We start from the raw sequence: 27,156 nt of genomic DNA, 5'->3' as shown, positions 1-27,156 counted from the left end.
AAGAGAAGGCTAGGTAAAATATTTATGAGGCATAAATTAGGGAGGCCAGAATAGTTCGCCTATTTAGGAAATGTTGTGGGAGGAGTGATACAGTGTCATGAAGATTTTAAAAAGAAGATAAGGGAGTTTTTGGCAGGGAACATAAATAAACATTTAAAGAAAAGACTAGTAAAAACATTGATTTATATCGTGGAATTGGACGGGGAAAATAATAGTTGAGGCAAGATGAAATGGAAGATAAAGACAAGAAGTGATATGTTAAGATGAAGTCACAAATATACGGATTGCATAGTTGAAGAATAGCCCAATGCAGAGGCTGTCCTTAAAGGATAGGAGAAATTCTTCGGGAAAAATCTAACACGAGGCTTATTATTGCATTATTTCAAACATTCTTAATGAAGAAAGAAGTTTCATTGTCTTTGATCGCCAAATAACACATTTTGCGAAGGCTCACTAACCAAACTGTCGTTTTTAAGCGTTTTTAAACCTGTTTAAATAGTCACAAAATGTTTTTTTCCATTTCACTATGTTTTTTGGTGATAATAAAATAAGAAGTATGTCGTTGTACATTGTAGTGAACATGTTTTCAGTATAAAAAGGTTATTGAGGTGATCAGTTCGTAGCAAAAAATGCATGCGTCAATCGTGTGTGAACTTTTTTCTTTTTTAATTGGGAAATGCTTCCCCTACCGTTCTCCACCGCTAGTTAAAGTAGAATGAGAGGGTAGGAAAAGGAAGAGGGAAGTTCTTGCAGATTCTAACAAATGTGAGGATTGAAAAAGCCTAAAATGGCCTCAGGTAATTGAAGGACGGCTCTAAGACAGGGGTAAGCTCAACCATCTCGTAGAAAACCAACTTTTGGTTTGATTGTTGAGGTTGATCAATTCATTTACGAGACTTTTAAGGTGTACAGAATTCAAAAAGGAAGAGCAATGCCTGTGTTCAGTCTCCTGGGTGGAAGCACATACATTCGTACACACTGAAATTCCCTCATGAGTGTAGAATATGCGATCCACCAAGATATCTTACATTCATTCAGAGACGTATGCAGGGGGATTGGACCTATATTCTTCTTCTTGGGAACTCGCAGCAGAGGTCGAGGAGAGGAGATCCCCATTGTTCATCCTCTGACACTAGAAATATTGCGCATATCTCTCCTTCACCCCAGCAGTGAATGCTATTTTTCCTACTACGCTAGAGGAAATATCGTTGGTGATTAGGCGAAACGTACGTTATGCGCGATGAATACCCCATTCACACTTGAACCTCTTTGGTCATGAGTTCTCAGCCATGTGTGTCATGATAAAAGAGTATAGATAGAGGTTGTATGGTTATGTTGACTCGGCGTTCTCCTATGAACCGTAGCGAGGCTTCTTGGGGTAATTGAGTCAAACCAAAGTTGGCCTATTTTGATTGACCTATGGCATAATGTCAACGTGATCACAACTACCCCATGATAACTTCAAACACAGGAAAATTTTTGGAAATTTTGCTCATATTTTTCTCAGTATATACTTATTTATCTTGAAAGTGCCAAAATGAAGTTGACGGTCGAAGTCACTAACGGTATTGAGCATTTATGTAAAGCTGATATACGACTTGTAGATGGCAATCCGAAGTGGAAAGACTGAATTTTCTATGTGAAAAAAATTTGCATCTTTCCACAGATATATTTGTAACGTACGACGCGTTTCAGTTCCTCACATCAAATAAATCTGTACAAAATATGTTTTTCTCATAATAACGAACTTCCACTACCTCTCGCCTGAATCGGTTGAATATAAACTGAATTTTATTTTACTATGATTACCTGAAAACGTCATTGATAATTGCAGGTACGCAATTTCCGGAAAATCTGCTCTCTTTGTGTGCATAGTCCAAGGATTGTTCGCCCCAATGGTGCCCCATCTGCAAGTGACATCGCGGGTGCCTCTACTCTCCCTGCCCACATATTCTCAAATGATTGCATATTGCTTTCCTTTTTGGATAATACTTGACTTCTTCCTAAAATCATTCACCCGGTATGCTAATTTGATTGAAAGAGGCCCATTTATTTCCTGCGAGTCGGTAAAACTTGTCAATTTCGCACTCTCAATAATGATAATAAGTTATTCGACTATGCCATCCCTTGGAGAATGATGATTCTGCTTCCTTTTCTCTGTAGCTTTACTCTCACGTTCATATTCGAGGGCTCCACGGGTTCCGCGAACGACACGCAAAATGAAACAAAATAGTTATCTTAGCAGCTCATCAATAGAGTTCGATTTGCAGCAGCGTTTTAATTCTCTTCCACAAGTGACACCTGTGCGTTCAATGGGTTGTGCGTGGGCATCTTGTTATAAGTCGAGAGACTTACTGTAAGATATGAGAGAAACTTGAGTATAAAGGGGAATAGAATAACGATGCGAGTGTGCAGTTTGTAAATTATTTGATATTTATAATTTATTTGATACATAAGACTAGTGACCAATATTAGTTTCCTTGGGTGTAATTTCAAATATTTGCAGCTTCCATGGGAATGTGGCTGTCCATTGGATACTACTCTCGGCTACTGAATACCGAGGGGCCCGAGTTACATTCCCAGGTACACCTCGAGGCACAATCAACTTCACTCATGTTGTGTAATTTTTCGGGTACTAGAACTTCCTGGGAAACAATAGGCGGCGCAGCGAAAGGAACTGGCTAACCAATCCTGATGAGTGAATTGCATATACCCGTGAGGTTAGTGCTAGATGAGCACTGCCCTCGCCTATTAAAACCAACTTTCGGTTTGATGAATGTGGTTTGGTTTTGGTTTAATTACTTCCATTAACATTTTTTTCCAATTTGCAATTGAACTTTTAAATAATTATCACTTTAATTAAATGAAGAATACAATGTCTTTCCACTGTCCTTTATTCACGTACAACGAAAGACACATTGTATTTTTCATTTAATTAACATGAATTTCCACAAAGCTGAGCCGGGGAAAAATTGAATTATCACTTCATTTTTGCATTTTTTTTCGAAATTTTGCATTTCAGGTTTCATTGGGATGAAAATTTTGGAAAAGTTCAGAAGGAGGTAACTTTTCATGTCAAAAGTTTTTGTCCTTCACGTCGGTAAAATCAACCTATATGTGTTGTGTCGAAGTTCACATCTGAAGGCACAGACAATGAATATTTGGAACGTCTGCTGAGAAGGAATTATCGGAACGGAAAAGCCAAAATCATCGTCTTCACGGACTTCTAAAGCGCGGTTCCCCAAAATTTCCCAACGTAAGCCCACAATTTGAGCATCAATGAAAAAAACTTCAGGCGTCTTCGTAACGGAATATTTTGGAATACGCCATTGGAATAATCGCACAGCCAAGCATTTTCCGACCTGTTTTCATGTGTATTCTTTATGTGTGGGGTAAAATGACTCCCGAAGTTTGCACTTGCATTTTTGTCACACCCGACAAAAATGGGACGACGTCCTTGCCAATTTTCCTCCCCGATGCTACCTTGAATACACTCCGGAATTCCAACCCAACCCTTCCCTTCTCTATGCTTCCCCGACATCATTTTAACTCACTGATGTTCATGAGTCTCGATTCCTGCCGTGATGGAGCGGTGCTTGCGAATAAAATGCGAGAGTGCAAAATCCAGCTCGCGTGAAACGCCTGGGAGGGACGCTCTTCTCGTTGGCACATTAACATTAATAAGCCCATCTCGGGAGAAATGGGGCTGTCACGGGGTTATCCTTAACTTCGTGCCACTGTGACTTTTCCCTGAGGAAACCGTCCTTTTAGTGGCAAAACCTCAACCGCCTCTTAATCTTTTAAGTAAATAAGTGCGTTATGGCATTAATCAATTTCCCACTCTCTCCATCCTCGATCTTAAATTACTATTACTTTCAGTTTAAATTAACTGTTGCCATCAGTTTAGTGCTTTGAAATAAAATACAAAATAATCTGACATCTGATTCAAATTTGAAACGCATGAAAACCGTGAAGTTTAATTCAAACCCTTCAGTTTCTTATCACTATTGCAAGGTCTTCGTTATTTTCCAGACTAAGAAATGAGCATGATATTTAAATAGAGGCGTAATCAAGTGTATAATCATTTATGTTTTCATAATTTAATTAAAAAATCGCTTAATAATATTAACTCACTGTACGTATGTGTTACTGAAACTCCTTATTGATCATAATTCATTTATTTAGCTGACGCTAGCGATAGCTGCCGTAAGTCATAATCCCATAAAAAAAAAGCTTTTATTCACATCATTGGGGAGGCACTAAGACAGTTGTGAGGTTCCATCCTACGAAATTACTTCCATAGAAGCTGTTGGATAAAGATGTCACCCTACAAACGCCTAATTTACTAAATTGAAATAATTAAATGACTGAATATTTTTGGGACAAAAATGTCTTATTTAGTTTAAGTAATCTGTTGCAGTAGAAATACCTTTCCTAAAAGGTTTTGATTCATATTTATTTCCTCACATACATCTGCAGTCATGCGGAAAAGAATGTAAGGGTTTCAGTTATTGTTAAAATTATGGATATATTCCACGGGTAAAGATATTTTGGGCTAATTATCTACTCTGTTCAAGTTTAATGTTTCCTTTTCGTATAAAAGCTTTATGTGAGTAACGTCACCTATTTTTCACTTAGCATTCATTTAACTGTATATCATCCTGTCCTGTATACAAAGAATTTTCAAGTGTGTTGGCTATGTGAAATTTATATGACTATTTTGGGCCATGCAAGGAAAATTTGCAAGTTCCTTTTGAATCCAATACATTTCGACATACAATGACTTGGATCTAAACAACAAAGTTTTCATTATGAATGTAGGTACACAATCTTGCTATAAGGATTGAGAGCATGGAAACTTGGGTAGTTAAGGGTAATCATTAAAGACATCTGTGAATTCCCAGATTTTGGCGAAATAAAGCTGAAACATAATAATATTTTACCGCAATGATAATCATAAAAATTTTAGTTGTTTAGTGAATTTCATACTCTTACCAAATTGTCTAAACGAATGCTACATTACACGTTCGTAACATCTACAGTGGACAATGACAGATCCTCGGGATGAAGGGAAGGGATAAAAGAATGTTCCTATGAGAAATCGTCATGAATACTTAAAAACTTATTTGTTTTGAAAAATATCAACGTTATCATCGTTTTGAGCGTTAGTCAAAATAATTGTATTTTTCTTTTAGAATGACTATAAATTTGGCCCATATTCCCTACCATTAAGTCTATTTTTCACTCTGGTTATTTCCGTTGCTGACTAGATTGCAGGGTACTCAGTAGTGTAGTAAAAGCCGTGAATTCTTATCTATTACATCATTAAATTCAAACCAGATATCTATATCGACCGTCCAAATTTACTTATGTACTTTGTTATGCTTTCATCGAGGTAAGTTCCTCACGCTTCCATTTAAAAAGTTTTCAATTTTTTGCGTTGTCAAAAATTTCTTATTCCTCCCTAATTTTATTTAATTATTTTCGTTTAAAGCCAGCCCAACCATCATCAGTCGTTAAAATTGGTTGATTTTCCTACACATATATGATATGTAGTCGGTTTCAAGAATTTGGAGAAGATGAATGTCGTTCTAATTTAAATTTTTTTAGCATTTTTAAACCAACGGGTAGCATGCGTTTCCGTCATATGGTATTGCCCTGACAGATTAAGTACCACTGATTTTAATGTTAACTTAACCTTAAACATCACTGCTCTGTGAGAAAGATCCTCCACCTCTTTCCTTGCGACCAAGAACTCCAAGCTGGCTATATTCTAGCATTCCGCATGCTTCATCGATATTCCAAAGAAACATCCTTCTCTGTTTGCTCAGCGTGTATGGCTTTTAATTTATTTATTGAGGTTCTGTGATCTGACAGCAGCAGAATCCGATATACAGCCTTTATTTAATGTTTAGCTATATCAGAGGCAAATGTAAATTTGAAAGATTGAGGGCCATTTTTTATACGTCGGCCACTTACATTGCTTACGGAACCTTCCATTTTAAAATAAGTCGTAGTTGAAACAAGCAGAGAAAAACATCAAGAGAAAAAAATCCATTGCATAATAACTCCTTTTTGTCTCCATATACGAGGGTCATCCGGAAAGTAGTACCCGTTCGTGAAATAAAGACACAAAAGTAAATATTAACAAACATAAAAAATTTTATTTGAAAGAGGATACTTTAAACTACTTCTCAACATAATCTCCAAGCAAATTAAGGCATTTGTCATAACGTGTGACAAGTTTCTGTATTCCTGCTGCATAGTCCTTCGCCGCCAGCTCATTGAGATACGCGAGGGACCCATCTTGCACAAATTTTTGCATAATGCAGATGGTGTTTAACAATTTCATGAACAATTGTTCGAGAAACATTGGGAAAATGCTCACAGATGTCATCAATTGTGACGCGCCGATCGTTCCTCACGAATTCGTCAACTGAGCTCACCAGTTGGTCTGTAATGACAGACGGTCTCCCCGAACGCTCATCGTCGTGTGTGTTCCCCCTCCCCATGTTGAAGTTGCGACACCACCGCCGAACAGACGACTCGTCCATTACATTGTCTCCATACACCTCCTTTAATTGGCGATGAATATCACATGGGCGAACGTTTCTTGCATTGAGGAATTTAATCACTGCCCTCACTTCACAACTGGCGGCGTTCTCAATTTTTTTAAACATTGTAAACAATCACAGAAACAACACAGGCAATGCTAGCGTCACGCAACTTGGCTCAGAGAAGGCAGACAAGCCACTGAAGCTATCTGACCTCGTCCAGCGGCTACTCGCGTCGTCAGCACTTCATGCGGCACGAACGGGTACTACTTTCCGGATGACCCTCGTACTTAAATATTTAATTTTTTCTTTTTAGTAAGGCGTCACTCGGGTGCCATTCGGGGTATTTGAGTGCTTTCCCTACGCTTAAATATTCTTCTGACAGTCTGCGTGCTCAATTTACAGAGCCTTGCCTCAAAATATCACCTAAATTAAATGCTTTATTCGTGAAGAGATTATTGAAAAAAATTTTATTTGCTTCAATCATTGTTTAATTATGCTGCTTCATGCTGAAGTTCTCTTTTGTTTTACACAAAAATAAAAAAATCTCTTTTAAATGCGCTACATATTCTGCATATATTTTTCAAGTAAAATCCCTTTCCCGTTCATGCTGGAGAAATAAGTGAAATAAATATGAAAAACGTTTCACCCACCCTCAAGATTCAAGCGAGTCTTACTACAAAAAAAAACACACACGGACATCTCGGCAAATTTCTCTCCTACCTGAGAATGAACCCGTTCAAAGTTTACCTCCAAACTACTCCAGTGGCTACTCTTACGATTGGCAAATGAAGTGAAGGAAAGGTTTGATTAAAATCCCTCGGGATTTTTATACTCGCTGGCGATATTTCGCTCGGAATTGGACTCTTTTCGCTTTTATCTAAATTAGATATTACTATATTAACTTTTTGAAGGATGTGGCGGGGCGAAATAATGGGACCGGGCATACAGATATAAAAAGGTTTTAGAATATTGGCGTTCTTTCTCCACCAATGGGCGGACGGAAGGGGTGAAAGGGAGGTGGAACCGGGACACTTGTCCACGTCGGTCCCCTCCCAGGGGCGGCGGCGGCTTGGACGGGGGAGAGGGGAGGAAGGGAGGAGGGTGCAGTCGGGGTTGCTGGTTCGTGTAGGGTGGTGAGGGGTAAGAGAGAAAGAGAGAGAGTGAGTGTGCGGTGCCCTTTACCCATGCGGCATGGTTCAAACGAGTCCTGTCATGCGCAGGCTGCCAATGTGCATTCGGATTTTATGGGTGCCGGCGTGAAGCGGGCGTAGAGGAAGAAACCGGGAGGGGTAGGGGTCGCAACTTAACCAGAGCTCCCGGAGTCTCCATTGGGGTCCCGTCCTCCTCTCCAGCGGGGTATCGCGTACTTTTCCCCGGCCCGGAGCCGGAAGCCCTCACTGGGGTGGTGTCCCCTTTCACAAAGGTGCAAGTCGACGACTCGATGTGTCCGGGCGGAGGGGCCCGTACACGACTGCCGGAAGCGAATTTTTTTCTCCACCGTCGGAATGATTGGAGGGGCGCCAAAAGCTAACGTGCCTAATATATTACTATATTCCAACCGTGTTGAAAAAAAATCATTTGGAATGCCGACCAATGCTTGGTTCCTGCAAAAAATCAATGCCTAGGCACGTTGCTTGAAGCTGCTGTCGCCTCATAGGCCCTTCATCACAGTACTACATCGGATAAAACAATCATCTCTGCCATTCTTAATTGGATATGGTTAAGAATATTTTGAACTGTTCTTGCAAATATTTTCAGAAAAGCTGTACGTTCACTTCCAGATTTACGCAATGAACGGAGTCATCGGATGTCAATTACAGAATATTTTCCATCTCAATGCTTCTAGTTAAAGCGTCCGTTGCCTTGCATTGAATATCATTTTTACTTTTAGCTTAAGTGCGAGATCAATGGTACCGAGGTTTTCTTTTAGGTACAGTGGCCGCGTCAATTGAAACTCATTGCTTGATTTGACTGTTTTGTGTTCCATCAAAATGTGAATGGTTAACATGGTCGGAAATACCAGAATGGTGGCAAAATGTGACTGTGGAGCCTAGAATCAATGAGTAAAGGATGACGGATGCCTGCAATTTTTAATTATTGATAAATATTAATTAATTGCAAGAATTATTTACGAGTATTTGATTGTGTATTAATAAATTGGCAGGACAACTAAACCGAAGTTAGTTTTTCTAAAGAATTTTATCAGTTGCTATCATTTTATCTGAATCACTCTATCGTAAGACCTGTTTAAAAGTTGGGTGTCTTTTCATTAAAACTTGATATTAATTCTCTCTTTTATTTATTTACAGGTAAGCTACTAAAAGGATTAGGTGCCCTTTTCAGGCTCTGAGAAATTTTACCATGTGGTAAGTACTGAAAGTTATTGATAATTCCGATGTACATCCCAAATGTGAAAATGGTGTATGATAGAAATATATTAAAATATTTAAAAAATTTAAGCTGGAAAGCTTAATGATAACGTATGAAGGTAATTATTTGCTAAAAATTAAGAAACACAAATTTACCGGATTGAAATTATTTATTTGAGACTCAGATTTTTTGTCAATACATAATATCCTGACAACTACTGACATTGTAAGAAAGTGGTAACAATGTCGAACTCCTCCTCCCTATCTTCTCCAATCGTAAATATTTTTAGTAGATCTATAACCGGAATTGTTTCATTACTTCACTTGAAGTTGATGCATCCATATAAATCTGGATTTTAAATAAATACGTAATTTCATTGAAAATAGTGAAAAGTTTTATAACTCTATCTTTTTTCAAGAAATATGCATGAGTTCCATAGAATATCGCCCGAATATTCGGAATTTGTTACTGAGGCACCCTTCCCTAGTAGTATTTTCTGCTTAAAGGTTTCCGATATTTATACTGATATATTCTAGTGGTCTCTTTCTTCATGATAAGAGTTTCTTTAGGAATATCGAGTGTCTTCAAGCGGTGAACATCCATCTACTTTCCAAGGGTTGTATGCGAGAAAAACTTCACTATGACTACGCGAGACGCATAAGTTTTCTGGAGCACTATCTATCCTATTCGAAGCTCCCAAATTTCAAAGGCAGTTGCAATGCCGTCTATAACATTAAAACGTATGACTGGCTCCTTGTCTACATTGATGTAGATAAGGAGCACAAATTTAGTGATAAGAACATTTATTCTATCAATATGCTAACGCAAGGCCTGTTTAATTTGTGGAATTATAAGAAAAAGAAAATTATATAATTCGTCTGTGTGTTGGTTTATATATGTGCGATGTAAATATGCGATTTTTCAGAAATAAAAAGGCGAAGCTATACATTAAAATAGGAGGGAAAGAAATAGAGCAGTTAGAACAGTTAACGTATCCAGGACGTGTTTTGGAACAACACGGTCAAATTAGTAGGGGCGTAAGGAGAAGGATTGCATTAGGCAAAGAGGCTTCCGCATTGGGGAGAAAGCTTATGACAGGGACGTTGAGTAAAGATGTTAAGAAAAGACTCGTAAAAACTTTGATATGGAGCGTACCTATGTACGGCATGGAAACGTGGTCACTGAAGTAGGAAGATAGATGTAGATTAGAGGCTTTTGAAATGTGGATGTGGAGAAGGTGAAATGGGCCGAAAGGAAAACGAATGAGGAAGTACCAGGTATGATGGGCGAGAAGAGAGGTTTTTTGGGAGAAATCCTATGGAGGCAGGAAAAATGGATGACGGGCATATTGATCGGCAGTAGGAAGCTAAAAACTGTGGGGAGAAGGATACAGGAAAGTAGATAGAGGATAGGGATGTTGGAGGGCATGAAGGGAGGAAGGAAGTACTAAGATATAAAGAAGGACCTGATACAGTTTAGGTTACTGGATTGTGTTTTTTTAGGAGTCGCAAAATACTTATTTGGTTGTTGTGTCCATCCAAAACTTACCTTAACCGGTAGATTACTTAATAATAATAATACATATAAATAGTAAATATTGAAATAAATTCCTTCTTTAAAGCATTAAAAAGCGGGTAACATATTTTCTAGTCTCAATAGTTCATCACGGGTTGGATTTTATCTACCCTTTGTTTGAACTATGACCGCCTTGCTTGCAGTTGTTTCCCGATCGACGCCCGCGTCTAACATTAGTTACGGCATAATAAATTGATCTTGGATGATCGCCAGTGGAGCACCCTCCACGTGAGCTTGGAAATTGAGGAACGAAGAAGGTTTGAAATGGGGTGTTAGGGTTTGAGGGCTTCATAGAGGAGAAAATGCGATTTTACTTCACTCTACACTGTACTTGACTTCGACATTAACTATCCATACTTCCACATTAACTAACGCTGCCAAATAGGGATGACTTGAGGGAAGAGATTTTGCATCCGCGGCAACGGATAGTGTGTTTTCATCGGTCCTCGTCGTTGGTATAATATGGAAAATCAGAAATTTATTGACGTGCATTTAATACACCTTGATGCATCTAACGATGAGATCACAGGTTGTATTTCTGTAATTTGGTCATTTAAAAAAAGTAAAAATATTTCACCAAAATATTTCTCTTATTTCATATCACTTCGGTGCTGATCAAATCCAAATATATTAGTCGCCAAATCTGAAAGTTCTTGCTGTCACAATTTCGATATTATTTTAGAATTCCACAGAAACAATCAATGACCAGACTGTCTGTTGTCAAATATTTGTGAAATTTCAATACTAGCTTTAATATGTGCACTTCTCATTTTATTAAAGATTTCCTGGTTTTAATCATTTCAAGCTGAATTCAATAAGAAAATGATCATCTTTCTTTGGTATGTAAATATGCCCATCGAGGAAAGTGGGAAAGTTTTATTGAGTGGAATCATGATAAAGAAATCAACGGGCACTTTTGATAAATGTATAACAAACAGATGATATGAACGCAACATTGAATTTGTTTTCAACTAAAGCGGAATATATTTATTCTCATTCAGATGGCTGCTAAATATCTTGTTGACAAGGTGGCGTTAAGAAGAGTTGGAAATTTTAGTACCTTTCTTCAGACACCATCAATGCTTGGTTATGGAATATGAAACAGCGCTAATACTGTTTATGTTACAATACAAAATATGGTATCAAAGCTTGAATTATAATATGATACTTATATTTTATTTATTGCACATAGGTTAAAGACATCAATTGTGCGTATTTTAATGTTTCCATGGGTAATGAGAGCTGTCGCAAACACCCAAGCCCTATTGACAGTCAAATTCATTGAGGCTGGAATCGAACCAGCGATCCCTGGGTTAGCAGGCGAGGACATTGTCTCGCCGGCCTCGTTGGCGATGGAGTGACGGTCACTCATAAAAATCTCGTGGGTGCACGGGATCATGCTCATAGAGGGTCAGTTTTAATTTATGAAATCCATACGTCCTTATATGACTCGCTGAGCGATCGTCCAGATTTCATATTTGCAACCTTTAAAAGGCATATGTAGAATAAAAATGTAAGATACAACATCGATGTTGGTTTTGACTTATATATTTTCACTAATTTAGTGGAAATGTATATCTATCATGGCACTCTGTAATGGAATTGAAACCTATACCCACCTCCGTTGCGACCAACGTGATATAAATCCGGAAATGTAAGATTATACTTAAAACGCACGGAAGTCCTCTCATTAGCCCAGCTTGGCAGTCTAATTTGATCAAAGTAGTGTATCAAGGAATCAGAATGGGGATTCCGAATACGGAGGATGGGTAGAGTAATGAGAAAGCAGTGGCTTTGCGCAACATAAGCTCAAACTGTCTCCGAAAATTTTGTTCTATGAGTGAAAGAAACTATGAAATTAAAAAAAATTGTTTAAGCACAAATATACGACATTACAGCGAAAATAAGTGTCATCTGTTATAATATGGGTAAATGTATTTGCACTGTCAGTGCGAGAGAAGCAATTATTTTGGAATAGCGTGGTTGGAATTCCTTCTTAGTTCAGCGGCTGGAATGTAAACGTTTAATCTCTCTCCTTGCGTTATGACTCAACATTCTCATGATGACATTCTGGCAATTTGTCTACGGAAGAATTCGTCTGCATATCAACAGAGTATGTAAGCAGAATAAATGGAATCCTATATTACCATCAAGACGCTGTGGACACAGTAAAATGATGTTTGATATTACAGAGGATCAGATCATTTCTAAGTGTTTTTATTCCTGCCAGTGCGTATTTGTAAAGTGACCTAACCTACTTCCAAAACCGCTGCGACCCCTTCCTTCTGCACGATGAGATGCAGACAAAGTACATTTCTTTGAAAGAATTCTCATATGATTCCTCCGGGAGCATTGATCGCATTGAAGGACTTTCTTGACCGACCCCCTGCAAAGCCTCAAAATTTTCATTTCCCCATTCATCTTAGTTTAGTAGATTAGACCGTATAAATGAAATAGAATTCACGTTTCCCTTGTTATTTCTTCGGAAATATTCCCGGGATAGAACAACTACCCAGAGCGTAAATTTGTAATAATTATTAATATTTTTCTAGTAACTCTCAGCAGCACTCAAAGTTCATTTTGCCTGAGTCATAATTGGACTTCCGAAGTTGAATTTTGAAAATACCACGACTGATACTCTCAAATGTGGAATTAATATAGTTGAACCGCTTGCTCTTAAATTGAAGGTCTTAATATCTATCAAGGTATTATCTTTCATGGGGCGATCATTGAAGTTTCACCATTTATTTTTTATGGCCCGAGAACGCATTGATTGACTTCCTTGCCAGAATTGTCTATTACTATAGGAAATGTACTAGGCGAGAATTCTGAATAATTTGAATCCCGATTTCCTATTTTTGTGTCACTAATCGCCATTGAATCAGCATCCATTCACTTTAAATTTGAAAATTCCTCCATGTTCAGCCAAGGAAACAAGTGCCGATTGTGAGAAAATTTTCTAATTTCAAAGTCATGGCGAAATCATTGAGGGTTTTCTGAGTTAGGTGAATGTTTGTGTGAAAAATGAATTTCGGAAATTTTAACTTATGGCTTGTATTATTCGTAAGCAAGCAAGAATTAAAAATAGTGAAAATATTAAGTAAGTTTAGAAAACAATCCGCTGTCCAACATAGTGTATCTACTAAAACTATATAGATTTTAACTCGTGCTGTTATTTAATATCTATGAATATCCTCACATATTCTCCGAGTACTGAGCATATGCTTTTTGTCCAAATTTAAGGCTCATAATCTTAAACAGCTTCGTGAAAAGTTTGCTAAATGTACATTAATTGTTATATATTTACGATCTTCCTTTGCAGAATTTGATCATGTATTTATTCCAGTTATTTAAATTTTACAGGTTTATGCTTTTAAGTACCTAGTATAAACATTCAAAGTTACGTTCAAATTTATTTCATAGAAGGAGGTGAAAAAAATGGACCCGGGGGATATTGGTTGGTGATGGAATGAAAAAGTTTGATGCAGGGGAGAATGTTAGGAAAACAAGGTAGGGGGAGGAAGAGAAGTTAGTTAAATTGTGTGTTGTCACAAATTACCCATAGAATAGTGGATTATATTATTATAATTATATATAATCTACTTATAAAAGTTTTGCTTTGAATAACCTTTAGAAATTTTTACATGGTCGCATACTTATAAGGGACTTCAACACGAGCTCAACTCCGTTTTTCCTAGAGTATTTCCTTATTAAGTGCATAATACTTTGCATCCCAAACCATACTATACCAGAATAATAAAAAAATCTTTCTTTTCTCTCTCTTAATTGAAATGTCACTTTTCTATAGCGGTCTTTAGCATGCCACTACTCAAATGTATTGATATATTCCCAATCCCCTTTTTTGTCCATTTTCAATGATTCTCTGGTAAGTCTCATTTTCTCTGTTGTGTATAACAGTAGTTTGTTTCTTTTATCTTTTAAGCCAGTTTTTTTCTCGCTATTTTAATCAATGGGTGAATCGTAAAAGTCTCCATCCAATCCCATACCCATTATTGAAAGACAATTAGTGCGACTATGAAACGCTCTTTCTCCATACCAGCGTGTAAACACTCACAAAATATGAACCGATATTATCTTTACGTGCGATTTACATTAGAGGACCTGTACCCAATACCCTCGCTCCAAATATTTATCCTCTAACGCAGTATTCCTCCTGATTTTCTTGCTGCTTTGTCCATTGTCCTTCACAGCACTGTCCGAGCACGTGAACTTTTCACCTGATCTGATTTGCGCCCACTAACCGTGAAATTGAGCTTAGCTCTACGATGCGTCTTCTTTTTTATTTTAGTCTTTTAGTCTCTTCTTTGTTTTTCTATTTATTTTTCCTTTGTCTTACCTTCTCTTCCTCAATCATCCTAATCCTCTTTACAACTCGAAATATTATTTGTGCCTACCTTTCCTTGATTCTTGTAGTCTATACAGTCTTAATGCATGTTCCGGTCATTTCTTATTTTTAATACCAACTCACCTACTCCTTCGATTCATATTATCTTATTCAATTTTTATTTCTTTTTCTTGCTCTGTGTTTTATCTCCAATTTATTTCCCGCCAATGGTCCCTTCGCCAATTATTAACTCTTTTCAAGCAAAATTCTCGCCGTTTCTGTCACTTAACGTCCCTTTTCTGCATCATACATTGTTCTCACGCGTGGCCATCACTTTTACCTTCCTCCGAACGACTACGTACGGTCCTGCGTCTGCTCAGCATATACTGTCCGTCAGGTGTTTGACGCAAAATAACTTCATTGAGAACTCCTTAATGGTCTTTGAAATTGTTCTGTTACTTTTAAAATACGTATACTGAAATTGTGTTATTGACGATATTAACAAGAGAAGCATCAGACAACATCCACTGAGATGGATGCCATTGGCTTGATAAAAGCAGTCCGCAATCACGTCCTCCAATTCATCATTCTTCGCTTTTTTTAGTTTATTTTTTTACGTTTACTTCAACTGCATCTTTTTCAGTGGCACCGTTTTCAGCTAAAATATAGAAAAGGGTAGACAATGAGGTGTCGTATTTATTTGCTTTTTCCTCAAGTGAAATTTTATAATTTCTGTTAAGAATTTAATTTTCACTTCGGTGGATAGAGATTTTCTCTTAAGCTTATTTTTACTAACTTCACTTACTGCCTGAATCGATGACATCCTCGTGAACCTATCACCACGGTCGTGAACACTCAATCTCATTGGTTGTCGAGTTCGTAGAGCCTGAGTCCTAATGCTAAGATGCGTAAGTTACTAGAGGGTGGAAGATGTGCGAGCTCAGTGGTAATCATACTCGCACCGATCAGGGTTTTTGGTCTGAAATATCTAGTTTCGTCACGTTTTCTTTCATTTATTTCTTATATTTTGTGTATAAAATTCTTATCTGTTCTGGTATGACATAATTTTTCAAAAGGTGAGCATATGTAAATATATACTACCAAAAGGATCATATTCAGGCACTTATATGTCATTAGACGTTGGGGATATTTTCAATTTTCATTTAATATGAATAAAATTTGGAAAGATTATTCCGTGGGATAAATGTCTTCAGGATCTGTTTCGTTGAAACAAATGATTAAGAGCAAAATAGCCTACGATCCTACGACGTGCAAGGTAAAAAACGCCGTTTTTCGGATGTGAAGAAATCCCATGCTTAACGAAGTGAAAAGCCGGTCCCCTAAAATTTGTTTTAAGCTAGTTTTACTCTAATTTATTTGGGGAACATTACTTTTGTGTCCTGCCTCTGTATTTTTTTGTTCCACATACCATCACATATTTAACGCGTGATACTGTTTTTGTGAGAAAAATATTTATTTCCCTATCTCATAATTCATTGCCACAATCCACCTCTTACTCCGATCCCACAACAGATTTCTATCCAAAAAACGTCTTTCGCTATTTTTTGTTCGAGTTCGAATGAGCTAATTCATTGCGATCTGAGGATGAAGTCGTCTATCCGAAAGGGGTTGTGGCCTTCGTGACACACCCATCAAATTGCGAGATTTTCACCAGACTCCCTCCTGGTCCATCAGATGGATTTCTCCGTCCTCGGCTTACTTCTTCCCTCTCTCATCCCTTCCCCCTTCCATCCACTTCCCTCTTAAAGCCTCCCACGCGAGTATCCACTCAATCTCAACCAGCAGAAATCCTTCCCCACCTCCCACAAACACAAACACGCTCGCCTACACATCCACTACTGACCTCTCCCAACCATTCGACTGTTGGAGAGGGTCGAGAGGACGAGGAAGAGGAGGATGAGAAATATTTTCACTGAATCCGGAGGCAGTTTTCATTCTAAAGGGGATGATGCCGTAGCCATAAAGTAGTTGAATTACACGAATAAGCTATCATCTTCTCGCTACCAACCTCCCATACCATCTCCTAACGAATTTATTATAATCTAACTACTCTTATCCCGAGTTTTGGTAACCAGGGTGATAATGAGAAAACAACTGAGGTTGATTTCAAATGGGTGTTTTGTTCTTTTATCCCTCGCGTCATCATCTTCGTCAAACCCTATTACTCCCATGTGCAAATGGCCTCCGTTAATAAGGTCTCTTTTGAGTGTTGCTGGATTATGTGGCTCAAAGATTCCCTCGCATTGCAGTAAGCCCCATCAACAAAAGCAAAGAAAGTGTTCACCGTAACGCGAGAGAAATGTTGAATAATATAGAGGTTAAGAGATCTAACAGCATCTGTAATCCTCGCAGATTTTCGAGTCGTTGGGTGGTTATCTTGAGGAGTCAAATCTGGTGGAAGTAGTTTCTTCGGAGACTGAAAGTGCTCTTGTTACTAATTTTCCCATGCAAGTTAATTATATCTGTGGATTATTAATTAAAAGTTAATCATAGAGGTTTCTCATTCGGGATAAATGGATGGGATTAGTTTCGTTTTTCGATTAAATTAATGGGCTTAATTGAATTCAATAAATAATTGAACAAATTTATTTTGAATCCAGAAGAATGTTGACTTAAGCTCGGCGTTTGATGCACCCCAGCTGGCTATTGTCAGATGATGGTTGTCCAACTCAGTCCAGATGATGCTACAATGTAGTGAAACTAGTTGACGGTAAAAATTCTATCCTGTAGACGCGCTAAGTAATTTTGATTCTTTTTTTCTTGTGCATTACGAAATATCGCCACAAAGTATCTGTCTAAAATATCTCTATAAAAATTATATACATGCACCTTTCATTCTTACAAGGAGAACTCGTGAATTAAAGACGTAGATGTGGTGATACGAATACCTACGTCTCAATGTGCGGCTTTGGAATTATTTCATGATTGAAATACTGACGTAGTGTTTCTTAGAGATTTTTTACCTTTTTATTTTAAGTACATCTCCTGTCCTAAATTTCCTGATTCCCTCAGAGGTACTCAGCGCCTATTCATAAGATTTATTTGTATTATAGACGGAGAATTCCGCTCTAGTACTAGTAATAGTAGTTTTGAGGGGACGGGACCGGCAGCTAAAGGTCATTTCTACCATTAGGGATGGACAGAAAAAGATGAAAGGTGGAGGGAGAAACTCGGAGTCCTACTGTTTAAGAAAGGCGCCAAGGGGTCCGCAGCTTAACGTCCCATCCGACGGACGACTTACTGTGTTCCACTCTACCTCTGGGCTTGAGAACGTAAACACTGTTTCATGATTCAGTGTTTGTCTCTTCAGGACGAATGAATCCGCAAATTGATCTTGATGAAACTTCTACCGTGAGGTTTTGCGAAAATATATTATTTTGTATCTTCATGTACATTTATATTGGGGATCGAGATGGTGCGGGGTCTAACGTACTGGCTTCCCACCCTGAGGGCGCGGGTTCAAATCCCGGCGGTGTTGAATATTTTTCAGAGGTATCTCGATCCCTACTTGAGGGGCTTTGTGGAGGGCACTTTGAGTGAGTACGCCGTCCGTCGGATGGGACGTTAAGCCGCGGACCCCTTGGCGCCTTTCGTAAAGAGTAGGCTAATGCCGACGCCGGGTTTCTCTCCACCCTTCATCCTTTCCTGTCCTTACCCTATGGAGCAAATGACCTTAGCTGTCGGTCGCCTCCCCTCAAGAACTACTACTACTACATTTATATTAAAGTTTTCCTTCCATTTATGAACAATTCCTTTGCCGGATACTTTTTCCCTGTCGCTGCTTCCACTTTGGAAATTGCGAGTTTGAACAAGAGAAATAATTTATTATATTTATTAATGACAACACATTAGCGCAAGCTCCTCGCTGTCTGACTTGGAAATTACGATAAATAATTCTCATTCCCGGAGTTCGCTTTACCGTTCATCTTCAAAGGGACTTAGGCGAACAGCGTCGTACCCCCTAAACTTAAATTGCAATATTTCCCGAGCCGCAACGTAAACATTGTACACAGTTAGCAGCCACTTCTCTCGAAGCTACTTCCCAAGTATCTAGCTCCATAGCCTAGTGCAAGCAACGCGAGCCATATTATTTATGCTTCTACAGAAATTCATGGAGTAAATTGCAAATTAGTTTACAAAGGGAAATTTATAGGCAAAACCTACAAACGCGATGAGTGCTATGATATCTTCTTTTTCTGTTTTGCACATTTTTAATAACGTAGAGAGTTTCATCTACACCTACGTAATACCCTGCAAGCCACCGCAAGGGCATGTGGCAGGGGGTGTTAGATCACTACCCGTGACAGAGAATGAAACCACATACAAAACCAACATATTCATGCAAACCCACACCCACAGACGCATATATATTTGAAAAATTTCTCAACCCTCACGCATGCAAATATATATATATATATATATATATATATATATATATATATATATATATATATATATATATATATATATATATATATATATATACACCATCAACCGACATACAAACGCAAATTTCATAAAAATTTATCCAATAACGTGGAAATCAGGATTGAAAAACAATTAGGGGAAACTACTATACACGGTTTCTATGTCGGTTAATGTCGGAGTAGTGAATACAGAAAGTACATTTTAATTATTGAGGATGAAATAGCCTCCAAAATTCATTCCAAGTTATATCTATTTTATCGAAATATTCTTTTCATAATATATAAAAATGTTAAGCCTAAGCGTACTTTACTAGGGAATCGTATCTTCGATTGAGATAAAAGAATGTGAACAGATACTTTTAAAGGTAGTTAGTCAAATATATATGATGATATAATGAAGCATGACGATTTAAGGTTGTTTGTACTGCCCAATTGCTAATGCCGAGGGTTGCTATTTTATGTTGTATCTATTCTATCGTAGCAAATTTTAAAGCATCTAAGGGCGTAATCCCTATGAACATTATAATCGACAAAACCTAAGAAACGGACCAATATTTTATAAAATGACAGCGTAGGGTTAATCGTATGCTATATTATTTACTCAAACGACCCATATTACACTCCGTATTCCCAACATCCAGTGGAATATTCCCTCTCTTTCTCATTTGCAAAGACACGATAGTATCTTTGTAAACAAGAGGGAATCTTGTATATCCACGAAATCGTTGCCTTCAAGTGAGACCACGCTCTCCGGATGATACGTAATCCTTTGCTTACTTACCGTTTATGTATACGTGTGTTTATGCATGCGTGAAAGAACATATTTATTTTTATATGTGAATCCATGCCTATGCATAAATGGTTAGTTCGCTAACACCCTCACTCATATAATATGGTTTTGAGATATCGTGTAAAACCACACGTTCTCCCTCATTCGGTACCCGCGGTCAATGTCTAGCTGTCATTGATTTCCTTCCGTAAATCCGATTTATGACAGATTTTCCAAAACCAGACGGCACATGTCATACCGCGAAATTTCATAGCGGCCGGATTTCATAAACGGGCCCCATTCCAGGAGGAACTGAGAAAAACCATTAACGGTTACCTACAAGCCGAGAGAAAAATCTGTGCAAAAAAGTGAACATTAGAATACGCATAGAAATAAAAGGGCATCCCATATTTTTAGGGATTATAGTATTTACAAGCATTCATTATTCTTTGAAAAATGAATTTTCAAAAGGAACTGCTTATGCCGACAAATAGCATTTAGCCTGGGTGTGAGGAGACAAAATATATCATGAGTGTGCTCTTGCCTGAGTAAATGAAACGTTGTAAAAAAGTGGTGCAGAGCTCCTTCAAATAAAAAATATGGATCTGGTTATAAAATTTGAAATTTTATCTGAAATATGCTATGAGAGCTAACTTGGGTGTGGAAATATTGATTTATTATTTTTATTGATGAGAACATTTGCATTCATAATTTTCCTTTGAAAATGTTGTCTTCATCCATCGGGTCTCAAAATTTGTTTGATATCGTTTATCGTGCCATTGAGAGTTTTCTTAGACTTCTTTCTTCTTGTACCTTTTATCAAAACTCTTCGTAGGTTATTAAATCTGTTGAATCCATGCTGGTTTCCGGGAATTACCGTCGCGTAGGTTAGTCGGTTGACAACTGTTTCCAGCATGGATTCATCAGATAGACGGCGCGGAAGCCTAAGGATTATTAAATCTGTTATTGCTTTCCATTTTTCTCCTGAAATTCAGCATTTCCATTGGTTCCAATGGTTATATTTCTGCTACTGTTATTTACCATATCCCACCTGCTTAGAGAAACACTAGCTAGAGAGATATAGTATGTTTTATTCAGTGTCCCCCATACTTCAACGTTTATTTCTCCTGGTGTTTGTGGACTTTCTATATTTTAAATGGAATAGACAACGGTCAACTTTTACCCAGAACCTGCAAATATGGCGTACCCCAAGTGCCGAGTTTTCCGTGACTAGTTTATAATAGACTTCCTCAAGTCGATAACATATCTGGGGTGAAAAACAGAGGAAATGAGTTCACGTGCTCTATTTGTGCCGCATGACAAATATATGACGGGCTATGAGTTGAAGAACCTAAGTTCAGGAATTGTTTTACCTTTTTTCCCTGCCATTCGACTTAATTTTACCACATTGATCATGTTACAGTTACAAATAGTTGAAATGAAATAGTTATATCTTGCTTATTTTTTGTATAATTTAAAAATATATTTAAGTGGTTGTTAAAAAAAACTCTTAGAGAGAGAGAGAGCTAGAGATTTCTTCTAATTTATTTCGTAGCTCTACTTAGATCAAGCTTAGTGAACGATTAAAAAAAAACGTACTCTGATAATGCCGGGCGGGTTAGTTTTCACTTGTTTAAACTTTAAAGGAGTCCCATAGATTTAGATTTAATCAGTAAATTTCATAATTGTTTTTAAAAGTTCTTTAATATAAATTAAAATCACTGAGTATGTTTCCACCCTTATTATATTAAACCGACGTCTTGATAACGAAACCGTGTGACATTGTCAGTGAGTCAGATCAGGTGAGTGGTCTCTCAGATGAAGAGGGAAGTTTTGGGTTTTTTGGTTGGAATAGGTTTTGGTTGATGGAGATAGGGCGAAGAATACGAGTAAGACGCATCAATCTTAATTTGAACTCACAATCTGATTAAAAAATGAAGGGGCTAGTAAATAATGACAAAAAAGTAGTGGGCCAACCCCCAAAAATTTTGGGGGTTGGCCGGTAGTGTGTGTGGAGGTTGATGAATATTTAGGATAAGAGACATGGAACAGAACACGTGGTCAATAGCTAGTATAACACCTGGCGCTTATGTAATAACAATATTAAGTCGTTATAAGAAATTCAACGTATGTCAATTGTTCATTTAAAGTATAGTGACAGGATAAAAATAACTGAAATTCATATTTTCACTCGTGTTCGGAACAATTAAATATTAGAGGTGCCAATATTGAAAAGATTACTTCCAGTTTCTTATGTGTTTCAAACTTCGAGTTAGTTTGGTTTTGAAAAGTATTGTATCCATATTGTTAATATTCACTAGACCGATACGGAAATACTTAACCATTGATCAACCGTACTTCTGAGGCGACTACTGAAAAAATAAAATATTAACGTTAGGCCTGCGTGGATAGAAACGGAGTTCATCTAAGATTCAGTCTGATTTATTCAGGTTAAAAGAGGGAGCATTAATTTTTGGTGGTAGGCAATTGCACTAAGTTAATAGGAGGGGGAAGCGTGATTTATTTAAGTCCATCGTGTTCTCACGCAAAGCCGAATAATTCCCTCTCCCATCGACGCGGCATCTTACGGTGAGCTCGGGCGTCCATGTTACCCCCTTAAATGCGTGACGACCTTTATGAAATACATCAAACGTTCCTGGACGAGCCTAAAGCTCATTCGTCAAGTCAGAGGAGGAAAATAACGTAGGACTGGCCGTCAGGGAAAAATGCATTCATGATCTAATTACTTGCAATGGACAGTTGGGGAATAAAAGGAGGGCTTTCATACCCTGAGAATCATTTAACTGCGATCTGATATCTTAGGGGTTACTTCACCAGGGTATTTCCCCTTACTCTACCAACTCCACATCCGGAATATTCACACTCCCAAAAACGGTCATTGATGTACAAAATTAAAACCGTGGAGGGAATTAAAAATGAGACGGAACAGAAAAAGATGATGTAAATAAATTGAAAATTTAGTCCCTTTCATTATCGCTGCAAGGAAAAGCTGGCCTCTTTTCGATCAGAAATGCAATCTCATTTTCAATCTTCCATCAAGGATCAGAGGTATGGTAGCCCAGTAAGGATGCACTGGGTTACTGACCATGATAGCTTGGGTTCGATTCTGAGTGATAGCTCAGGGCACCCTCTGCTTCATCTTAGACGGTGTAGTTTGTTGGGCGCCAGATGTTCTAACGAAATCACAGACAACAGGGAAAGGATCAGGATTCCTTGATGTGTGGAATTCACACGCCGTTGGGTATTGTCTTTGGCGAGCTCTACCCTGTCATATGAAACCAAACTTCGGTTTGATTACTGTGATTGGGGTCCGTGCCTTTTAATGTTGATCAACTGTTTATATCATCTATATGTAGTTCTATCATTATCGGTTTTCTGCAGTGCATTCTTCTCCCGTCTATGAAAAAGTTGTTTACACTAAGGTTATAGCAAAAATTATCTTGAATTACACAATGCCAAGAGTGAAATCCAAACGTAAGCCTTATAACTCAATCAGGGACAGATCCAAGGCTTCAGGAAGAGGAATGTAACGTTTGAACATAAGAACTTTACAATAGGAGAGAAAATTTGATTGAGATAAAGGTAGACACAAACGCTCATTCTTTCCCCGGACAATCAGAAATCATAATAGTGAGAAACCTAAGTAACTATAGAAATACTAAAAAAAATTTAATTTATAAGTCAGGATAAAATTAAACGTTGCGTAGACATAAGGTATATTCATAGGCGTATGTGTATGTTAGCTAATAATATATGTATTTGCATGTGTGTAATTTATAAAGGTTTTTTCATTAATATATATGATTTTGTGGGTTCAGATTTTATTATATTGTGTAGATTGTGTGCGATTTTAGGCTCTATTATGGGTGGTGACCTAACACCCCCCGCCACACGCCTTTGCGGTGGCTTGCGGGGTACTACGTAGCTGTAAGTGTAGATAATACTTTTCAAGCAACTATGCCTGAAAGCAACAGCAGAAAGATGTCAAAAGAATTCATTGTGCGAGATTGATCGGGGCCGGGGACTAAACATGTAATATGTACTGTGGGATTTAATGATATTTAGTTTTATATTAGTTAGAGCTTAGGTGTACGGTAGTGTATAGTTCTAGAGCCCATCGAAAACCGCTCCTAACCTGGTAGACTACTGCTGAGAAAACGAAATAGTCCAAGTTTTCCTTTTGGTAGGTTAGTCGGGGGGGAGGTGGGCCCAAAGAGCCAATTTCCGCCGATGAGTCCCGGTCGGTGTTCTTCCCCATCCGTCGCGTCACCGCACCGCGGTGCATGTGGAGGGAAATCCGCTGCGGCGAGGGTGGGAGAGGGAGGAAAGAGAGAAGGCCTTTTCCGTGCCCCTCAGAGAACTTCGAGTAGTTTGGTGGATGGCTGCAGTATTGATATTTTCTCCCAGCGCCCGGTTCTCCACCCTCCTTCTCCACCCTCGCCACCCCCGCGACTTAAAAACGAGCAGCAGCACAGCAGCGATTGAGCGAGAGGGCGAAATGGGTGTTGGTATGAGAGAGAGGGGGGGCGGGAAGGGAGGAGGGGTGTGGGTTGTGTGGGAGTTTGAAGGGGTCGGTCGAGGGTGCATGCTGAGCGAGCAGCCATTAGATTCTCTTTCAAACGATTGAGCCGCGTGGTGGTGCCGCTCACCGAGATCCACTTTAACCACCCTTTCCCCCATATCACTCCCACAGCCACCCACATCCCCACCCCCTCAGCTGCCCGCCGTTCGACCGCTTTTTAATGCGGATGTTTCCCTTTTTATTATTATTTTCTTTTTTGTCCACAAAATTTATTATTATTCACCATTTTTTCAACAAACCACCCCTTCCATTTTGGTGTCAAGTGTCCATCCCCCGTTTACCGCCTCGTTTTCTCTGCTCTTCTCTCTCTCTCCCTCCCTCCTCGTTCTCCTAGTTACTTGGGCAATTCTTGTCTCGTTGGCACGTGCATTTCACGGGCGACGAGGAGGAAGGAGTGTGGGGCTCGAAGGGGATCCCGTTTGCCTCTCGGGACATTCCTTCATGCTTTTCGAATTCAACAATGTTTCGTTCAAGCGTTGAAATTTCTTTATCTTTTATTTCCATTATGATAAAAGGGTAATACAGGTCAATTTGAACGAATTTCACGAACGAATGAACGAATTAAAATTAAAGAATCGTTCTTAATTTAATATACGGGCCATTTGTTCAACACAGGACGCCATTTTCACGATAACGATAATGGCAAAACATTTTTAAACCATGATCGGTGCATTAAATGAAATATATAAATTGACTGTTGTTATACTTTGTTACTATAATGGAAAAAAAATATTTTCCTGAAGTAACGCCCGAAACACCAACCTATACCTCGCTTTAATTTCACCCTTGCTGATGGATGTCAATACGTTCAATGTATGCGCACGTGGGTTTAGGATGAATTTTGTTCATGATCTTATGAGTTGCTGTTGAGGCTTATAAGATGATATCTATGAAACTTATTACCTGCCAATTACGAGTCGAAAAGAAAAAGAAGTTCCGCTGATAACTCATGGATAGAGTGGATCAAGGGTTCGACGAAAGAAATATATTTTCTCTGAAATATATTCTACAGTTATAAGGTACCCAAAAAGGTGCCGCAAGGGCGTGTGGTGGGGTGTGTTAGGACACCACCCGTCAGAGATAATTAAACCACATGTAAAACAAACAGAAGCATGCCAATTTACACCTACATAGACGTATATGTATGTTGTTGGAAAACCCAATTTTACCTAAAACATGCAAACACATATACTAGCAACTAACACACACGTGCCTACGAATTTACCAGATGTCTACGCAGCGTTTAATCTTGTCTTCGCTAGTAACTCGAATGTCTTCATTATTTCTATCATGTCTTTGATTTCTTAGTATTATGATTTCTGATTGCTCGAGGAAAGAACGAATTATTTTGTCAATAGGTACTGGAGAGTATCTGTTATTAATATTTGTGGTCTAACCTATCTAAATAGTGTGGAGCCATTATAATTTCCATTGCAACATAGTTAAACCGTGTGTTGTGAACCTTCATAAAAGCATCATCAGCATCGATAAAATCTTGCTTGCTCTCCCCTCATCTCAAGAGGCTCCCAGTCTGATTCCTTTGGTCGACCTATCAAACTCGTCTTCTTATCGTAAATATTTTAGATCGCTTAAGGATATTAGGACGTTTGAGCATCCATACTTCTCGTAGTTATCGTGAAAAGTGTTTCCTAAGCTACAAATTATGCCTTCGAATCATATTGGGTTGAGAGCCTCAAGAAAATGTTTATTCATTCCTTTTAGCTATAACGTTACACGAAATGAATAATAGTCAATCGCTACAATAACAATATGAAAATGTTTTATTGCTTTCTTTTAAGTATTACCAAAGCGATAGCTGCGTCACGCTCCCTTAACAATTTTAGAACTGTGTTATACTGTCATACAAGTATGAAGTAAAAATATGATGAAAACATTTGTTCGCCACAAGTGGCATAATTGCGAGAAACTTATCATGATCGTTTGATTATTAACTTGACTCGTGATTGTTCTAGCCGCTAGAATGAAAATAAGATAACTCAATTCAATAATTATTTTATCCTTCTTCATTAAATCAATATCTTGTGCCAGTTATCGGTTCAATCATCTTGGTTATTGATTAATCAGTTATTGATTGATCAGATATTGAAAAGAAAATAAAATCAGCACATCTGGCATATTAATTGACAAGTTTCGTCCATGATAAATTTTTGAATTAATAATTTCTGTAAAATAGGAAAACTTTAAGTTCTCATAATCCCGTTTTCTCATCGGCATATTATCATTCGAACTGGTGCGGAGGCTGCAGTGCGAAAGAAGTTTGCTTTGAAAAAGTAATTATTACCTTTGTCTTCAAGAGAAATGCCTCCATTCCAGAGTCGATCCAGTTCCAAAAAAGTTTCACCGTTTAAATTGAAAATATTTTTTCTCTCCGTACTTTCCGAGGAAGGCACCATATGTGTGTCTAACTCCAATATTAAGAGCATTTTTTATCTTTCGCTGGCTTTTTTTGCATGGGATCACTTCGGTAA

This window comes from Hetaerina americana, unplaced genomic scaffold (genome assembly GCF_022747635.1).
Source record: "Hetaerina americana unplaced genomic scaffold, ioHetAmer1.1.p SCAF_8, whole genome shotgun sequence".
Classification (NCBI taxonomy): domain Eukaryota; kingdom Metazoa; phylum Arthropoda; class Insecta; order Odonata; family Calopterygidae; genus Hetaerina; species Hetaerina americana.
Note: the sequence above shows the minus strand (reverse complement) of the source record.